The 16072-nt window shown below is 44.4% G+C and overlaps 1 protein-coding gene across 1 annotated transcript in view; it reads right to left on the reverse strand.

The window, feature by feature from the left end:
- Positions 1 to 7085, reverse strand: part of CTNNA1 (catenin alpha 1) — a 391106-nt gene extending 384021 nt beyond the window's left edge. Inside the window, exon 1 of the mRNA XM_086931448.1 lies at positions 6746 to 7085. The gene's annotated coding sequence lies outside the window, so the exon portion shown is untranslated. The remainder of the gene's footprint in view (positions 1 to 6745) is intronic.
- Positions 7086 to 16072: the final 8987 nt, after the last annotated feature.

Genomic DNA, 16072 nt, shown 5'->3' on the forward strand with positions numbered 1-16072 from the left:
ATGTTCTATTGTATTTATTTGCTCTTCTGTTTACAGTTCTTGCATATCAATTTGTATTATTCAGTACTGCAGTGGTTTATTGCTTTATTTCTTGTATTTCCTCAAGGATTTACTTCTCTCTCTTTTCAGATAACACTTCCTAACTATGAGATGTTTGGATCCTCCTTCACTTCTTCCATCTTGGCAGTTTGCACCTAAGGATCATCGGAAATTCTTTGGACATTTGAAGTCTTTTTGTATTCCATGAACGTATTTTTCTCTGTATTTCCACATATAAAAGAGGCAGATTTATGTTGGCTCATGCTCTTTATATATTTTCAATGTTGTTTTATGGAACCTTCTTATTGTGATGTATGCGGTAGCTTAGAGACTGCCTTAAAAGATTATGCATAATGTCAACCTCCGTGTCTTTAATGAAATCCAGGTTCTCTAGTCATGGTAATAGGAGAATCGCAATTATTTTGCGCTGCTTTTGGGCCTTAAAATCAATGACAGTAAGTCTTATGCCTTCTTTTTCCGAGAGGGAGATCGTCCAGAAACGGTTCAGTTTAGCCCCCATTTCTCAACTGTTGCTGCACACACGTTTAGATATTTAGGCATACAGATTTACCGATCAGCACCAGACCTCATTGAGGGTAATCTGGGAAAGGCTATACGTTCGCTCCGCTCCCAGGTCACTTTCTGATCCTCGCTATCACTCTAGGTGATTGGCCGAGCTGCGATCTCAATGGTAGTCCTGCCCGGCTTTTATATATTTTTTTACCAATCTACAGGTTGGGATCCCGACGCTTAACTCCCTGAACACTTCACTCTCCACTTTGATATGGGGTACTGGCCCCCCCCCCCCCAGCGCTGCGGCGAATTGCCGCCGCAGCGAAGGGGTTAAAACTGCAACTTACTTACTCCTTCCCACGTTTTAGGCTTAGGTCAGGTACACCGGGGGAGGTGTATCTTAGAAGCACCAGTTGAGTTCATTAGTCAATGTTTTTATGTATGTAAATATTTTATCCGTTTTAAAGTATCATATGGCTAAGAAACCATATCAATGCTTTTACAGTATTATTTTATAATACTCCTTTTACTGTACGCACTTTACTTCATGTTAAGTATTGCAATTGGGGCAATTCATTTCTCTTGCATGAGAAAGAAGACTGCTCAATAAAATAACACCTTTTATTGAAAACGCCAGTCTTTCTATTTCTCTGCACCCTGGTGAAATGAAGAATCCACGATTGACTGAGTGAAATAGCTGTCTATTGTTTTCACACGACTCTGGAGATACACTCCTTATTCTGGGGGAAGCAAAGTTGCCATGTTATATGGTTGTCAGAAGCTAATCCCTTCTGGTCTAAATCAGGGAAGTTAACCCCTCCCAATTCATTCGAGAAAGTTTCTTGTGACCTCTGAGCTAGCTGGCAAAAACTAATTAAGTCTATCATAGTCAGTAGAGACCTAGATGACCTCAATCCTACGTCTACACTGCTGTTTATGTTATTCCAATGCGCAGAGACTATTGGGAATATAGGAACTACACTACAACGGAGAGAAGTTCTCGTTCAAATCACTTCCTTCTGACTCTTCTCAGCCCCTCCGGGCTTCTCCAAGATCCTCAAAACTGTAGTTTCTCTGCTGAGATTATACAGAATCAGAATTAGTCATATCTAGACGGCCGGTTAGTGATGGCCAATGCCAAGCGGTTATAACAGAGATACAATGGGTACTCACACTGCTACAGGAATTACATTTTGTGATAAATTAAAAGAAGTTGTTTTTGATCCCATCTCATTCAATTCTTAGGCTTCACAAAAGACTTCCATAAGTTAACTTTTTTTGGTTTGTTTGTTTTAAATGGATAAAATCCCCCCCAAAAAACAATTGACAAAGGGATTTGATCAACTCCAAAATTAAAGAAACTCCCTCTTCAACAGTTAGCAAGGATAGTAGACCTACTGTCAGCATTCATTCCAGCAATGTTTCTAGGCCCTCTTCTTTATCAATAACTGTACCACCTAAAAGCTCTTCATCTTCAGAAAAGCCTTCCCTACTCAGCATTACATTTATTTTCCTGGTCGCAAGAAAGGAGCTTGACTGGTGGTTCTCTGTAAAGCAGGCTTGGGATGAAAAAGAAGCTGTAAACGTTCCTATTTTCCTAAACTCTGGCTCCTCTCTACCTCTCAAGGTTCGGGCCGGGACCCTCTTGCAGTATCTGCCCACTGTATAAATGAAAATAACATAACATGTTAGAGCGAGATGTCAACAATATGGGTTGAGGAGCAAGGTGTGGTCAGGTTCTAACAAGGGGGAAATGGTCCCAAGAGGATTCACAGTTTTACATAAATCACTTAGAACCGACTGCTAGTTCAATTACTATAAAAAAAAAGTTTGGCTTCTCAAGTGAACTGCTGCATTCTCCTTTGTAAGGGGCAAAGTTGCCCTTGTCTGATACATAAACAAACAAATTCAAATTTCTGGCAGATCAACTCAAGGAACTGCTGCCAACTCAGTTGTGGTTTGCGGGTACAGGTTTCTGCAGAAGAACAGCGACTGGTCTTCATTTCTCAAAGTTTTTGGGGGAAAATTATCCTCCTTTGAAGTCTACTTCACAAAAATCTGTTACCATCCCTTCTCAATCGCAAACTCCCTCTCTTCTTTAGCTGGAGACCGCATCCAGTGGTGGAAACATTTCTACAACGTTGGAACTCTATTCCAGCATTGCCCCCCGCCCCCCATCCCCATTTATACCGAACACTGTTACATGTCAGGAGAGACTTAACCTCTTTAGTACAGATAACTATTTTGCCTACTCTGGTATGGCTCCCTCAACGTTTACAGTGCTCTGTAGACTTTTTAAAGATTTTACCAGTTTTCCCCCTTCTACTCAAGGATCCTCAGATCACCCCCACAAACGGATTCTCCAGAGCCAGCTACATTTTACGTTATGGTAGACTTCAGGTAAACTTGGCATGTCCTGGTAATTTTGCCAGATGCACTGGGCTCCTTTCACTCAATTTGGTTATAAATACCCCTGGGCTTACTGGTTTGTAGAACAGGAGATTGAACCTATATCTATCTACACCTCCTGTAGAAGTGGTGTTTTTTGTTTATCTCAGGGAAGACATAGGCCTTAATGTATGTATTATAGATCAGCAGTTTCTGCAGTTCAAATCTTAGTCCAAGGAAATCTATTGGGTAAACACTTTTTAGTTTGTAGGGTATTAAGGCCTATTTGCCTTTAAATACACCAAAACAGAAAGTACTCCGCTTTAAGGAACATAAAAGGTGGTGCTAGACTAGTTACTCTCTTTGCCAAGTAATGCGTTACTTTCACCCAAAAAAAGTATATTATATATATCAACCAGACTTCCGTGCTTGTTGTCATTTAAGAGCGTTGTTTCGGACATTAGGGACTTGGATGTAGATAAATGTTTTCCTCCAGAAGGCTAACTTTCTATATTACATGACATTCAAATGTGTCTTCAATGTTCTATCCAGCTTTATATGATTGCAAAAAAACGATAGTCTGGTTTATGATTAAGGCTCCCTGTTTTCCATTTTTACAGATAAATACAGACAGAACACATTAATTTGTTGTCTGTATTGATTTTTAAATGAGGATAAAAACGGAAATTGGCTTGCTTTTTGAGTAATTCAAAATACTGTCTGCCATGCCAATAGATGTGTGGATAGATTGGGGGGGGGGGGTTAAACAACAGTAGACATGCACAAGGTTGATACTGAAAAGTGCATATTTTCATATTAGTTCACTGATTTATCTTCTGCAGGTGTTTACAGCACCTAAACCTGGCAGGCATTCAAGCATGAGTGCATATTTATTGGTTAAATAAATGTGGAAATATACTGATTTCAGCTTAATTTTTCCACAAAACAAATATGGATAAATACAAATAAAATTAGCAAATAATAAATATGGATAAATACAGACGGAAATGACAACAACAACAAAAAAACACCCTAACACCGGGAGCCCTATTTATGATGTTATGAAAACCAAACTTCTATTTTTCATCCTCCCTATACCTTTCATTTGCTAATATTCCATACACAAAAATAACACCAACTTGTTTCCCCTTCTACTCTGGCTCAGATGGAACATAGCTGAAGCAGGACTTAATGCTTCCCTTTTTGGAGCCCATTCGATCAGAAGGATTACAGAATCCAAAATTCATTGCATTTGAGCGACTGGAGGTCATTCTTAAAGCAGCAGATCGGTCGAGAGAATCTACTTCAGAACTTCTCTATGTCCAAACGATTGATCATGTTTCTTGCAATGTAATGCACAGCTTTGAAATGGTCATAATCGAGCCTTCGGGCTTGTAATGGATTGGAAATATCCTCTTCCCATGTGTCAGGATGTTTAGATTCTATTAAATCCTAATAGCGTGCCCCTTAATTGGGTGACGTCCCCTAGTCACAGCATCATCCCCGAGTGGGTTGGTAAGTTCTCTCAATAAGAAATTCAAAAACCAAACTTCACAAAACGATGTAATTTCTGTAATCTAGATTTCATTTATTTCTCATTCCATTAGGTGTAACCCTGTATTCATAGTTATTTTTTCATCAAATGAAATTGTAACATCCATTCTTTATCCCCAGAGCATTGTTCCATGCATTTCGGCTACATGATAGCCTTCGTCAGGGACTGGGTTCTATTAAATGAAACAGGTATTTTCAAGTATGAGGATATGTGGGGACATATATTATGTCACAACAAAGTCATCATGCATTGCTAAAATTGGTGTCCATTACTGCGTCAACATCCGTGATACTACTGTTCATAGGGTGGCGACAAATGAAAACGTGTAAATAAAGGACCGCCGAAATATAAAAGTGTAGTATTATAGAGATCGTGAAAAATGTGCTGTTTCTATGCGCTTAAAGTATAAAAAAAGCAACACCTTTTGCTCACGTTTCTCCACAATTACCAGGGCGCTGAAAGCAACTTTCGCCCCTCACCTCCAAAACAAGTTGAGCCAAGAGGGCAGGCGTAGATGGCGTCTATGCATAGCATCTGGTCACAGTAAGTGTCCTTGGCATAATGACTGATACTTTCCCAATTTCTTTATTGTGCAGTAGCCTCCATAGAGTCTATTTAACAGTAGCTTAGTAGGTTTCATTTTCCAAACATAACAGCACCAAATAAGCTTAATGAACTGAAAACATCGTCTGAGCAAGAAGGCGGGGCTGGAAGGGTCATGAAATATGCAAAGTGTTAAAGGGGGAGGTGTGTGCAGAGGAAGAGAAGCCAAGGAGGAAGAGCATTACATTCTGATCATACAGTTGAGTAGGAAAGCCACCTTTTCCGGTCACGATAGGGACAATTAAAAATTTAATTTAAGTGACACGACCTACTCATCCACACCATGCAACAGAGGCCATGGGCAGAACACAATAACGTGTGATCTATTTTAACTACTGTGTACATATTTTAAAAAGGTGGTGTTTTCAGTTTGGTAAAGTCTATCAGGAAGCGATATTTCACATGCCGTTTAATTCAGCGAAGGAACCTACACGAATTTATTTAGCAATGTAAGATGCAGGGTTTTACTCCATAGAGGGAAATGATGTGGATTGTTTGATTCCCTAAGGGTAAATAATGTGCAGAAACATGCACCGTCTTCTCCAACAAAATCAAGTAAATGTTCAAATTGTATTCAGTCATAAAAGGGTAATATGCCTCGTTTTATACACTAACGGGATGAAACGCCGTGTTCATTTATTAAAGAGAACATACATTCTTTTTTCCATTAATGAAATTGCGCAATGTATTTTATCGTCGACAATGTAATGAACATTTAGTTAGCAATGCATCAATAACCAGTTGAATTCACTAATGAAATGACACGTACTGTGATATATGATAAAATTAGCAATTCCAGGAACAGAATGGCCTGCACTGTTTATTCAGCAACGAAATGGAATGCGCACACACCACTAGTCAGCAACATAAAGGAAAAGAATGTGCACGTTTGCCCCCCCCTAATAAAAAAGGGGGGGCTCCTGTGCTTTCACTAACACAAAACGTCAAAAGTATTCCACCAAAATTAATATGCGCCATTTCATTCACAAGTAGTAAATCCTACCTGTGTTCTATAAAATGCTAGTGAAAATATCTACTCAGTTGAGTTTCAAAAAGCATGAAAACCAGTTCATTTGGTGACGGGGCACCCAATCCACCCCCGCCACCTTATCGTCCCTTTCATATCAAAACTCCCGACTTAAAAAAAACTGGGATTGCCTAATAATGTGCTCCACAGAAGAAGCGCCCCGCGGGTGGTATAGGAGGTGTAAGAGAGGCGTCTGTGAGCTACTGGGGCGCGAACTCAAACCTTGTGCGTCCAGGGAAATGTCTGGCAGCAGCGCCAACAAGATTATCAGCACTCAAAACATCCCAAGAATGAGGAGACGCCCCTCCCAGGCCGCGCGTCCCACCCCACAGCCGCCGACAGAAACCCCCAGTCCAGTCCTGACGCACGCGGGCGCGCAAACTTCTCCAAAGTCGACGAAAACAGCCCAAAGTGAAGCGGCTGACCCGGGAGCCCGAACCCGAGCCTGGGACGGGGCTCAGGAGCCAACTGGAAGTAAACAGTGGCGGGCGGAAGCTGAGCCTACCGGCCACAGATGTCCGGGTGGATGCGTCTCGGCTTCAGAGGAGAGGGGCGCCCCGCCCGTCAAAGGACTTCCGCCGCCCCCACAGGCGCCCACCCAAGCTGCGGCGTCGACCTACCTGGCGATGGGTCACACGGCAACAGCGCCCGTGCCTTGCCTATCCCGTGCGCCGCTTTGTCTTTCGGGATCGTCGGTGCGGGCGGGGCTCGGACTTGGGAAATGGGAGGTGCTGGCTGTTCCCGAAACTATCCCGACAGCCGCCCTCCAGCAGGAGGCTCCTCTGCGCAGGAATGAACCCGCCCAGCGCCTGGTCACCGGAGTGCCACAGCTCAGAGGAGAGCAGAATCAGCAGGCGGACGGAGGGCAGCTGGGAACACAGGAAATGAATGATCTCGGGCAAGCGGGAGGAGCAGCTGGGCCGGGAGCAGTGACTCAGTGCCTCCCCCGCTGGCACACCCTTTCAGGTGTGTATGGGCTGCTCTTCCCCTCCTCCCTGAGCCTCCGCCCACGCCTCAGGGTCCTGCCCACCCGCTGAAACTCTGCTCCGTGGCCTTGCAGGCGCTGTCGATTGTCACCCTTCGCTGAGGGCTGGTGGTCCCTCTGTTAGTCCACCATTTGTCTGTAATGCCGCTAAGAACGACCAATGGCGACATAGGGCCCATTCTTTTACAAAATACCGATTTTGGGCGAGTTTCTATCCACAGCGTTGCTGCCACATTTATTTAACATGTTAAATATTTTCACAATATACCATCTGAAATTCACTTGGCGTGTGAGCTGTGGGTCAGGCAGACTTCTAGGGTACAAGACTTCAAGGTACAGGCCTTTTCCACACCTGCTCCAGCAGGGGAGTTCCTGTCTGGGAGTCTACTCCTGCGCAGAGCCTCCTTGCTGCTTCATCGGTCATTAGAGAATGTAGTGTTGTGTGAGGTAGTAATGTGCAGGGCACAAGTCCTAAAACAAGCATTGGCATAGTCAATAGGTCTCGCTTTTGGGACCTTATAAGTATTTAGTTATGCAGCATAATATCCTTGGAGCAACAACATCAGCTGTTGCATGGCTATTGGCTAAACACTTATAAGGTCCCAAAAAAGAGACCTATTGGCTAAGCGTGCGGCTGGCTGCACAGAGCATCTGCCTACTACAGTCGGCCACTGCACCCAGAAAGAGATGGCTGGGAGGTGCGAAATGACACCAACCTTTCCGGTTACAATACAATTCATTGTACAGTCCAGTTTAGGTTGCTGCAATACCAATGCTTACCTTATTAACCCACCCTGTAAAAAGCTAACATTTGTTAGCAGCATCGACTCCCCTCTAAAAAAGCTATAGGCTTTTTAAAAAACAAACAAAAAACTAAACTTTCGTAACAACTTCAAAATTCATTTAAGAAATACCAAAGTAAATAGTAATTACAAATAGTTGTATATTTAGATTACATTTACATAATAAAAATGAACAAACTCCACATCAATATTAACTTACATTTTAGCCCAGAAATAATCAACAGCTTTGCAAGAAACCATTTGATCGCCTATATCATTAACCCCAAAAAGAGACTGAATTGTAATTGAATCAGGTTCTCTTGAATCAAAAGAGAGGCTGCAGGAAGCAAAGGCAATTCAATGTTTTTCAAATAAAGACCACTTTAGATCTGCTTGGCATTGCAGCTGTGCGCCAAACAACTTGATACCAATGCTTTCAAATCTACTTAGGGTGGGCCTTGGCAGAGGTAAAATTGTCTCAACTTTTTCTATTGACGGTTTGGCACATCATTCCGCCTCCTATGGGGTGCCTTCATTGCAAATACATGGGGGACTATATGACACATCAAAAGTAAACTAAAACGTCATGCAAGACATTTTTTTAGCTCATAAATGCAAGATATATAGAAAACAATCGCTTTTATTTTTTAAATGCTGCACTTTTTGGGTGTTTTTTTTTTTTAGTCGAGACTAAAATTACAAGCTACACTTTTTGGCATTGCCAATGCATATTATGGAACCTGCTCCCGTAAGCTTTTACTCCTACCAGTATTGGGGAAACATTTTCGCACTTCTTTAATAAAAAGAATCTTACTCATTAAAGAATAAGTGACTCTGGCACTACTACGGTCACTGCATGTCAGGTGCCGTTAGTAAGAAGATTGAAAATATCTGTAACACTTACAAAAAATATAAAACCACCTGCCCGACCTGTACGAGCACTAGGTGAGTAGAAGACTTCAAGTCACCAGATACCTTCTTTTAAGTACTTGGATTCCCTTTTATAAACCAATTTGCCCCGGTACTTGATTTTCGCTTGTTGCAATTAAAGTTGGCACGCACTACAAATCCCAGGATGCATTTCTTTAACAACTGTCAACAAACCAGGAATGGGAACATGGCGGCTCAGAAACAAAAGACATATGATGCATCCACCAATGATAGGCTGCATCATTGCCTCGAAAGAGGAGCCAGCACATAATTTTTATAGGAAAACCAGAAAGTAAATGCCACATTACGAACAAGCTCTGCAAATAGCACATTGCACTGAGTGCTAGGGAGAGATGGCTATAGATAAGGGCAACCAGATAAAATGCTTGACTTAGTTATATCCGTTCAACTTCTGGCTGAAGAAAAACGCCTAGATGCTCGTTTACTAAACTTCGTTGCATCGGACTGTCTTCGTGCACACAGGGCTTTTGAAGGTGTTGTTCTACACCAAGGACAAATGTGCGATGTAGGTTGGCAATGTTTCACTCGGAGGTACCCAAAATCATCGATTTCTGCTGCACAGCTGCTTGTGTCGCAACTTCGATGAGGAAAATGCTGCAAAAGTGTTGATTGCCTCAGCTAAAAATGTGGCACTTGACGTTTGCCACGTGCAGACAATGCTTTTACAAAACCAAAAGTCACCACAGGTCCCAAGAGATGTTAGCTTTGCTGCTTAGAACTACCAGACTGGATGTATACTCATGACGTCACAAGCTGTCATCCGCTTTTGGAAATGCGAAAATCCCAGCTGACTGCTCTCCCAACCTTTGACCATACAAAACGTACCCAAGTCCAGAAGGGAGATGAATGCATGTAAAGTGTTTGCAGTCCCTACTCCACAGCTATGCACTTGGTGTTGGTACCGCTGGGCGCTCCTAATGAACCACCATATCGGAGGACTTCACAACAAACATTATTCCTACATTTAGGCTATGTGGGAGCCATTGTAAACATAAACTAGCTCAGTATCATTGCTACCGCAGCAGGTATCTTTGAAGCACAGTACGAGAGACAGGTATGGAAAAGAAAGGAAAATTGCCACAGTCACACAGATAACAAGCATTGGCCACGCAGCCGTGAAAGCGATGTGGAGTTAAGGGTTTATTAAGCAGCGAAAGTGATCGCAATAGCGCACTGTAAGGGTGCTCGACGAGAGTGAATGAGCCATGACGAGAGAGGAAAGCCAGATGGCGCCTCTGCTCGTAACTGTGCGCGTAACCGCACGCTCTATGCCACCCAAAAAGCTGTGTTCGGCTTTTTAAGGCCCACTCACTAAACGTGCATGCGCTGCTCAGGCGAGACCTAAAAAGAAGTAGGGGGACTAACCTAATTATTCGGAATGCAAGTGGCATTCCGGAGCGTGACATCGCAGCACGTGACATCACAGGAAGTGGCATCCCAAGAAGTGACTTCAGATCTTAAGCCCTCACATATATGTTTAGCAGGTCTATCATGAGCACATTTGAGCACATTTCGAATATACAGGGAAACAATCCTGATATAAGCAGAAGATCACACTTTTATAAGTTACACATAAAACAATGTTGCCTTATGTCAGCATAAACTTCCTCTACCCATAGTGCTTTAAAAGAAAAATAGTGGTATTTAAATTATTGCAACACCTCCTTAGGGGTGGTATGCGCTTATATAAATGCTATTTATTATGCCTCTATACCTATTGCTACAAGATTTATATACGGACTGGAGAAGGCTGACCCGACCTATACAAATTAATGATTGTAATCTGTTGTGTGTGTTGATCGAGCTGCAACCAATGATTTTTCTTTGCTGTTTTAAAATACCAAATAAAGTTGATTATAAAAAAAAATGCTATTTATTTTTTATAAATAATGGGAAAGATCAACACATCTGTTCTTAAAGTGCATGCATATCTCCTAAACAGAGCCTGAAGAAAGTGAAAAGCTGCCTCTCTTAAGTAGGTGTGAAGTGTTTACAAGGTGGGAGCCTTTGTTTCCCCTCTGCTGCTTCTAGGTGTGAGGCTCCTGGCTCCTGCCAGCCAGGAGACTCGAACAAAAGGAGGCCTGATGACACCTCAAATTCGGCCATTATTTATGGGCCCAGCAGGAGTGAGAAAAAACAGAGCCCCATCCCGTCCCCGCCGACACGTTGTTGCAGATCAAAAGCAGGTAACAACGTGCATGCGTTGCTGAAAGTGTCCCGGTGTTTGGAAATTACGCCGGTACAAAATCAGCATCTTTTTCAGTGGGGCTCAACTTCTTGTCAGGGTGGACGGCGTCCACACTGTGAAAAAAAAGTGGGTGTACGCCGTCCACCCACGTGTACCCCCGGCTCGTGACCTGGTAATGTGGGAACCCTTTTGGCTTCTGATGGACTCTGTAGAATTGTGAGGTAGGTGTTAAGAGTGTATTGAATGCAGGTTTAGAATGTTAGGTTCCCAGTTACACGCAGATGAATAAAAACGTGTAATACTAAGCTCTGTGTGTGGCCGGACTGCAATATCAAAAGTTGGTGCTGTTGCTCTATAAGCCTGGGCAGTATGCGTATACCATCCATCTAAGTATGATGGTGGTAGAGCAAGGGGGGAGGTTTTTTTTTAAAGAAAAAGCGTTAGGAGGGAAACGGGAAACACAGGGGATCCCACTTTTGCGGAACTAGGGTCCTCACACACCCAGCAAGCTAGGTGTCATGCTTCATCATCTGGACCTGCTCCTCATTGGGTTGGCGCTGCAATACCCAAAGGGCACCTGCGAAGGGGCTCTTTGTCAGAGATCTTTTGTTCCTTTGCTGTTTGATGAAGGGGGGGTGTGTGGCCCGTGAATGTGTAGATACAGTGAAGTGTAGTGAGTGCGTGTTTAAAAAAGGTTGGATATTCCAAAGGATAATTTTATGCAGGATGGTTATCCGCCTAATTAAAATGTGTGAGGAGTGGCAGCTCCCCTGATGTGAGGATTCAGTTGAAGCTGAGCTAATCTCCTTATGGTCAACATGTTCCTTGCCTGGTGGTTATGAAATACCATGGCAATTCGTCAGGACCTAAGAAGTGAAAATGTATCTACACTTTGTGCTGCTGCTGAATGCTAACCACCACTATGGAAGGGCACTAACTGCAGATTCTTTAGTAGTGCTGGATGAGGACCTATGGAGAAACAAAAATGGAGGGAGAAAACGGGGGTCAGTTAATCACAACCAATATGTGAATGTACCTCAAAGGTCACTCAATGTGTTCCTCCATCCTCCTAATTGACGCTAAACAAGTAAATAGTGAAAAGTAAACACAGTCACTTACAGCCTGCAAGTGCACCCTGATGTGCGTGGGGAATTGGGGGGGGTTTGGATTGAACCCCTCGTGCAGATTGAAAACACATGTGGTCCACAAAGCAACATATAAACCTGGTGGAGAGCCACCATTTTACATAAGATACAATTCTCAAACAAGGACACACGTCAATGCGGCGAAATGCGTGGGTGTCCACAAACAATCCATCCAAAACAGCAAGCAAGTAAGCACAGCGTTGTGGGGCATGCTGCAAGCAAGCGTAAACTTCCTGCATGGTAGTAGGGGGCGTTTGTTAGCCACAGACAAACTCACCTCCCAGTAGTTGGAGTGGTGCCTTAGCTGGTGTGGTGGGTCATAAAGACACCTCGGGGATGGTGTCCTGTGGGATTAAATTAAAAGGCGCACATGGAATAGTTAGCATGTTGACCCATTAACCTCTGTTTATTCCATCCATTTATTCTGATCGTGCGCACAATTGCCATGTAGGAGGCACTGCTCCGCCGTCAGTGCCAGCCCACAAGTACCGACGGCTCCCTGGAACCATGCACGTGCGAGACCCATCATGGGGATGTAAATGTAAATGTAGTGTATTTTGTAAAGCGCACAGCTGCCCCAACGGGGCGTCCCGGCGCTGGCTCTCCCTGTGAGATGCCCCTCCTGGGCACCCTCAAGGTGAAGCCAGGCATCCCAGTGTTGTAGGGGCCGTTGTGGAGATTAAGCAAGCTATTGCCCAGAGTTGCAGCGTGGGACCCATGATTAGAGTAGGCGCCAAGGCGAGAATTATCGAGTCCGCGGACATTGAGCCCAAGACCCTGCTGCGTCGGGACTTGAACCCTGGTCCCGGCCTGATCTCTGCTTCAGAGTCTGCTGCTCTAACCATTGAGCCACACTTCTCCAGGATGGGATGGCAGCCCTCGTATCCGCACTGCATGGTGCTCGGGAGCACCACCGGGTGCCGGCAAGAGGCAGCGAGGCGCATAACCTCTTGCACCAGAAAACACACAAAAAAGCGGCTCATTGTGCCGAAAGTCCGGGGGGATCATGGTAGCAACAGTGGCCACCCATCACAAGTACTCACATGTCCGTTGCGGAGTCACTGCGGTTCACTTACCCTCAAACACTGCAACCGGACGATGTGGACAGGCCAGCGAGCAGGGTTAAGACCTGCTTCCGGGTCATATGCAGGCCGGTGGGGGCAGGCGGAGTACGGACCACGAGACCATCGTGACAACCATAGACAACTGGAACACCCTAACGGCACGTTGCGGCGGCCATGTTGGGTGGAGGCTTTGGTGTCTCGTGAGAATTCGTAACAGGAACTACGAGCTTCTAGAAGTGAGTGGCGGGGCTCGCAAAAAAAGTTTTGCGGAGCGTGTAACAAAGTAAGGGGAATATTAGATTAGTCAATATTTCCCTGTGTACTGAATACATCACCATGATAAAGGGTCAGTGGGATAGCTAGGTGGAATTATAGACCTAGGTACCCATATGCCAGTGGGTGGGGGCAAGCGTCACAGGTCTAAAGAGATTAATACAATACCGATAAGAGGCGGTGGTCCATAAGGCTATCAATGGGTGTGGTCAGTTTTATAAGCACATTACGGCTAAATGCAGCCAAAAGGGGGGGCTCTGTCACACCTGTACATTAACATACCGTGACATAGGTGGAACCTGTGCTCCCTCGGTGACACTGCCTGTATCCGTATAGTGTGTTAGTTTAAGGTATGCCACACAGGTGGGTTGCTACTCAGTTATACATACGTGGCAGTTCATCTGTTGTTCAGTGCCGCCCACGGTATGTCATAATTCAGGCCAAGGGTGGCTGTGGACAAACAATGTATCCACCGCTGTTCTATCCTGAATAGTGCTCGTTGGGTGATCTTGGGATGGCACTCTAGTACCAGCCACTGTAGTGACTCTGGGGTATGTCCCTATTCTCTGTAGTGTGTGTACATCTTCGTTGTGACCCTAAGGCATCTGATGTTACTTTTGTGTTCTGCAATGCGGATCTTAACAGCTCTCATTGTCATGCCCACATACATTTTGCCACATGGGCAGATGATCAGGTAAATGCATCTAGGTGTATTGCAGTTGGTGTGTCTCTTCATAGTCCATGTGAACGAGTCGGTTAGATTTACTGTTTTCACCGCCTTAGTTTGCTCACATGACACACAGTTTCCACAGGGATAATGCCCCGTGATGGCGGGGAGGTCCCAGAGAGTTCTTTGGGTATCATTCTGTCTTGTGTTAGGCCTGGTGTGTACCATTGCATCCTTCAGATTGCTCGTTATCCTGAATGCAAATCTTGGTTGGGTGAACTTTAATTCGCCCGTATTCAGGATGGCCCAATGTTTTTGTATGATCCCCTTTATGTGCGTGGAGTTGGACGTGAATGGTGTACCGCATGTCAAGGACTCGTTAGGTTCCTTATGTAGGTTCTGCAGGAGTGCCTCTCTAGGGTTATTCAGGTCTCTCTTTGCGGAATCCCTGACCAGTTTGGTGGGGTAACCTCTCTGTTTAAGATTGTCTTCCGGCGCCCTGGCCTTCAGCTTGTAATCACTAGTGGAGCTACAGTTGCGTCTAAGGCACAAAAACTGCCCAAAGGGGAGGTTGTCTCTAAGCGTCCTTGGATGGTGGCTTTGGTACAGTAGTAAACTATTCCTGTCAGTAGGTTTTTTGTACAGGTTAGTGCTCAGGCCCATAGGTGTCAATTGTAAATTGAGATCCAGAAAAGGTATGTTTGTCTCAGAAATGGTGTGGGTGAACCTAAGGTATCTATTCGGTGCATTGATCTATTCACAGAATTTCTAACAGGTGGTCGGTCGCCCTTCCAGAACACCAAGCTATCATAAATAAACCTCCTCCATAACATGAGGTTACTTGATGTAAGGGTTGTTGGCATTCCTAATGGTGTCCTCCTCAAATGAGGCCATGTAGAGGCAGGCCACACTTTGAGCGAAGGTACTACCCATCGAAGTGCCTTGCGACTGTAGAAACAACTGTTTTTGGTACTCAAAGTAGTTCTCAGTTAAGGCCATCGTGGCACAACCCATGATGAAGAAGATGGGTGTTGGGGAGCTCCAGTCCTCCTTCCTCAGCCAGATCTATTTTTATATTTATTTCTTTATTTATTTTAGTGTTTTATAGAGCGCGAACTTGACCCGTTAGGGTATCAGATCGCTTTACAGAGTCATAGAGTTGTACAAGTGGCATGGTATCACAAGAGTATAATATAAATTAGGGAGTGGGGGTGCTGAGTACAAGAGGGATGGGAGTATACAAAAACAGTCAATATTACACTTGCTGAGGACAGGCCCCAGGTTTTTTGGTGGGGCGAAGGTCGAAGGAGGGAGGCAATAGTCTCTGTGGTGGTTGTGGGACTGGGTTTAGCCGAGGAATTTACGCATGAGGAAGGATTTAGCCTCCTTTTTGAAACGTGAAAGAGAGGGAATTCTTCTGATGGCGGGTGGGAAGGAGTTCCATATTCTTGGTGCAGCCCCAGCGAACGCCTGATTATAGTTATTTTTTTTTCGAAAGCATGCAGGCTGGAGTAGGAAGGCACTGGCAGACCGCGAGTTACTGATTCCTCCTGATATCACAAGCTTCTGTGCAAGATACGCGGGGGAGTTTGAGTGTAGGGCCTTGTGCGTGATGCATGCCAGCTTAAGTTGTATTCTGGCCTAGAGAGGAAGCCAGTTCAGCACTTTCAGATGAGGAGAGATGTGATCAAATTTCCTTGTGCCTGTAAGTAGTCTGGCGGCTGCATTGAGGCAGGCTTTTAAGGGTGCTAGGGAGATCTTGGGTAAACCAGAGAGGGTGGAACAGCCATATTCCAGTCTAGAAATGACTAGTGCTTGGACTGCAAGGTCGGGAGCATCAAGGAAGGGTTTCAGTTTCCATAGGTAGCTCAGGTGGAATCTGGCAGATTTGG

This window comes from Lissotriton vulgaris, chromosome 7 (genome assembly GCF_964263255.1).
Source record: "Lissotriton vulgaris chromosome 7, aLisVul1.2, whole genome shotgun sequence".
Lineage (NCBI taxonomy): Eukaryota > Metazoa > Chordata > Amphibia > Caudata > Salamandridae > Lissotriton > Lissotriton vulgaris.